The sequence below is a fragment of the Ammodytes marinus genome (genome assembly GCF_949987685.1).
Source record: "Ammodytes marinus genome assembly, chromosome: 15".
Lineage (NCBI taxonomy): Eukaryota > Metazoa > Chordata > Actinopteri > Uranoscopiformes > Ammodytidae > Ammodytes > Ammodytes marinus.
The window spans coordinates 920,949-925,948 of NC_137219.1; positions in this window are offsets into that span (position 1 = coordinate 920,949).

Consider the following 5,000-nt stretch of genomic DNA (forward strand, 5'->3'; position numbering starts at 1 on the left):
CAAAATGTCTAATAGCCAAATTTCACACGATAAAAAAAATGCCTCAAAGTGGTTTCACAACATATAGGCAAAATACATATAAATAATTATTATGAGGCGTAATGAACTAGAATGTGACATAAATAGTGCACTACTATAAAAAGTATGTCTAAGTGCATTAAATACTAAACTTTAAAATTATATTCAAACGATGATTAATTTCTCCACGGATTTGTATGGGAAGAAGACGGCTCTGCCACCTACCGGCATGCGATTTATAATGTCTAATCTCGATGTATTTTCTTTGTTTTTTTACTGTCTCTAAAATGCTATTTCTGATGTCTCATTTTGATGTATTTCATGCCCCCTGTAAAGCACTTTGAATTTTGAATGGCCTTGTGTCTGAATTGTGCTATAGAAATAAACATGCCTTCATCCGCTTTTCTAATGTCTATTCTATACTTGATGTATTTTAATCTTGATGTAGGCCTATTTTAATCTTGCCCCTGTAAAGCACTTTGAACGGCCTTGTGTCTGAATTGTGCTATAGAAATAAACTTGCCTTGCCTTGCCTTACTGTTTGTTTCTTGATTTTTTTGGGACGTAAAAGGGGGTCTCGGTGCTTTCAACATTTTGCCCAAACTCAATACAAGGACATATTCAATATCCCGACAAACATATCCGAAGGGAATAATATCAAAACACATCGTGTAAGCCTAAGCAGCGTTTTTTTAAATTACAACCCAGTTTGAATGTGAAATCTCCATCTTCTTAATTTGGATTTATCTGTGTAAAATATAAAAATTGTTATTTGTCTTTTTTTATTTTATTTTATTCACTTTTTCAAATGTCTATTCTATACTTGATGTATTTTAATCTTGCCCCTGTAAAGCACTTCTTTGAATGGCCTTGTGTCTGAATTGTGCTATAGAAATAAACTTGCCTTGCCTTGTCTATATGCTCATGTGGTCTTGTTTTGTGCTTATGTGTTGTATATTTGTAGAATTTTTTATGCTCTCTAACGCTATACATGAAAATTACCAACATGACAAAAATCTTGCGCATTCATACCAGCAGGTCATTCTTGATTCTCTCAATCAATTGTACCTCGTTGAATAAAGGATATTGATTGACGGATTGATTTACATTATAACAGGACTTGTGTGCTCATGTTAACGTATTAGCATTGTCCCTTTTGTAGTAATACATCTATACAATCTATTAAAATAATCGTTATTGCGTAAAAAATCGCGACCAGAAAAATGCGCATTTTGCATCCATTCATTTTGGACTATACAGCTTCGGAAAGCATTCAGAGACCAGTCTGGATTTTTCTTCAATCTTCATCTCTACATAACTTAATGTAAATGCTCTTTAATGACAAAAAAAATGTATTGGGAATTTGTTAGAAATGTTGTCAGTAGTTTATATTATAAAACCAAAATGTTCATTCTACTCAAACATATGCCTCTAAACAGTAAAAACGAGAGACACTGAACTGAATAATTTGGAGTGGTCTCTTAATTTTTTTCCAGAGCTGTATTTTGCTTATTTATGTCCATCATGCTTTTATTTTGATAGGACGGTCGAACTGGGTGTTTGTTTGAAGTAAACACGCGCGCGCTGTTTGTTTGTGTTGATGTTACTTTGATCACAGGAAGCTGAAGATGTGAGTATATATTGTTGAGGCTCGGCACAGCGGCAGCTTATAAGGTTTTCTACTGTGTGTGTGTGTGTGTGTGTGTGTGTGTGTGTGTGTGTGTGTGTGTGTGTGTGTGTGTGTGTGTGTGTGTGTGTGTGTGTGTGCGTGTGTGCGTGTGTGTGCGTGTGTGTGTGCGTGTGTGTGTGTGTGTGTGTGTGTGTGTGTGTGTGGAGGAGGAGGAGCAGAGAAGAGAGAAACATCCATTGAGCCTCTGTCTGTTTCATGAAAAATCTAGATGCTGAATATTTTTTTATTTTATTTAGTTTTTTAAAACATACTAGAGTCCAACGTTTTTACAGAATATTTTTTTTCATTTTGTAAATAAAAAAACACTATGTACAGGTCTTAAAAAAATGCATTTCCAGCATGTTTTTAAGAAGAAAAATGTCTCATAAATCAGACGGTGAACAACATATGAACAAATCCTTCTGTAATAACCTTCAGAATAGTGCTGAGAATGATTATGGAAAGTTTAGTTGATGTAAGTGCTTTAGAAGTTGTAGATTTTTGGTTCAGAGTATTGAAAACCGACTCAATTCATTTTCTCAAGAATGAGATTAAAAAAAAGAAAGTTATAGAAAATTTAATTATCGCTGTGGAAACTTTCTTTTCTGACGTGTGTGTGCGCGCGTGTGTGTGTGTGTGTGTGCGTGCTTGTGTCTGTCTGTATGTATGTGTGCATGTGTCTGTGTGTGTGTGTGTGTGTGTTGCCATGTTTAAATTCAATCAGGTAGAAATTAGAATCAGAAATACTCTGAAAATGAGTTTGACCTTTGACCTTATATTATAATTACAATTTCCTCCAACATTACAAGGAAATAATCACTTTTTATTCACATGGATTTTAAACCAAGAACAGCTCAAGGCACGTAGTCAATTGAAACCGCCATGTTTCAACACCCAAATAATTTAAAGCCCTACTTCACCGGTGGAAATATGAAGGTGTATTGAACTCTGAGATCCTATGTAGTATAAATATACAAACATTTTAGAAATCGGTTCATCCTAGCCTGAGAAAAAGGGTTTAGGTTTTTTTTCGTGGGCCCAAAACCCTAAGGGGAGCTCTCAAGGTCTCGTTAGAGGGTTTGTTAAGTGGTACATTTGGTTTCGGGGATTCTTAAAGGGGGTGTGTGAATGTTCTTAGGGGGAGTCCTGTTTTAAGAGAGCCCCCAAGGGAACATAGTAATAAAATAAAAAATAAAAAATTTAAATTTTTATTTCAGTTTTTTGTGTTTTTGTTTGTCTGTATGTTGTGATGCTGCAAGTGTCTGTATTTAATTTAATTATTTAATATATTGTGAAAAAAGAGATTTAAGGGGGGGTGCCCTTAGCTCAGTTGGTAGGGCGTCCCCCCCCCATGGGCCTCGGCCAGCAGCAGACCCGGGTTCGATTCCAGCCCGCGGTCGTTCTCTGCATGTCACTCCCCTCTCTGCCCCATTTCACCTCTGTCTCTACACTATCAATAAAGCATAAAAATGCCAAAAAATAAGAGAGAGAGAGATTTAAGGGGTTCTAGAAGTGGTCAGTTAATTTTTGCTAAGATTATTTTTGCTCTTTTTTTTTTTAATCATACAGTTTGTAGAGACAGAGATGAAATGTGAAATGTGTCAGAGAGGGGAATGACATGCAGAGAACGACCCGGGCTGGATTCTAACCCGGGTCTGCTGTGAAAAGGACTGAGACTCTGTGGGGGGGAGGGTGTGTGTGTGTGTGTGTGGGGGGGGGGGGGGGGGTCTAAACACTACACCATGACCACACCTGTTTCCCTGTCTAAGAGGCTTGTTAGTTCTAGACCAAAAAACGGTTCTTTAATTGTCAAAAGGAAAATAAATGGTTCAGGGTTGGACACTCTTGAACTGGCCCTCACAGCTGCCGTATCAAGACTCGCTCTGCGTTCCAATCCCCACACAGACTTCCCTGCTATTTATTATGGTAGAAACAGATTTAGGATGTCCGAATTCTTGTGGTATCCGAGGCAAGTTCAAGGAGGGAGCCATGTTAGGATGAAATAAATAAGTTAAAGTATGTCCCAATTGCTTAGCACAGACTGTTAAAGGCCTACTTCACTGTGAACATCACAGTAGGTGAAATGTAGGGTTAGACAGTGAGATCATAAAACACTCTTTCTGCCTTTTCTCAGGCTAGGATGAACCAATTTAAAAATGTTTTGCACACTTATACTACATAGGTTCTCAGAGTTCAACACACCTTCATATTCCCACCGGTGAATTAGGTCTTTAATGATCAGCTGTAGTATGTAGAATAGTAGAAAAGAAAGAGGAGGAGATTTGGAACGCAGGGAATGTGTCGTGTGGCATGTTGCAGATATTGACATTGAAGTTGATCTGACTAGTTAAACTGCATAATGTTGTTTATACATACACACACACACACACACACACACACACACACACACACACACATACACACAGAGCAACACACACACACACACACACACACACACACACAATACCGTTCACACTATCATTGTGATTTCTCAACATGTACAAACATCACTTTCACTGTTTTGGTTTTAAGAAGTGAGAAAATAAAGCAGACAGATCAACAGCACAGAGATGGTAAAGGGCGACTCCTAGCGGTGGGGACAGGAACTACACACACACACACACACACACACACACACACACGCACACACACACACGCACGCACACACAACACATTTAAACTACCACTGATTTATTTGATCTTCGAGCAATCGGTGAATATTTGTGTCGCACATTTTTCTAACCAATAATTTCATATAGTTTGATTTGACCTACATCATACATTCGGTGAAGAAATAAATTATTATTTTCTATGTAGCCTACTGTTTGTTTTAATGTTAAATATATAGGCCTAAATATATCCTTCGTCATCATCATCATCAACTTTTATTATTAGACTCTAGGTCCATTTAAAAAACATACAATAAAAGAAATAGACAACACACACACACACACACACACACACACACACACACACACGCACACACACATAGATAAGAATAAAAACACATAACGACCAATTATAAAAGGCCCTTATACCAATGCCTCCAAAGGTATGACTGGTAGCGAACTGCGCTATAGCTTGGGTTTGACAGCAGCATTATGATTTCATTATTAGAGTCATTCAAACGACAGATAAATCGGTACATAAGGTTCCTCAATAGAGCTTGTAAGGTGTTAACACCTGCATTGACAAATAGCTCACTTGCACTGCTCCACCTTGGTCTTCTAAGCAAGATCCTAAAACAATCGTTGTACGCAACCTGTAGTCGGTGCATACTACAGATTTAGTAAAAAAAACAAAACAATATAAA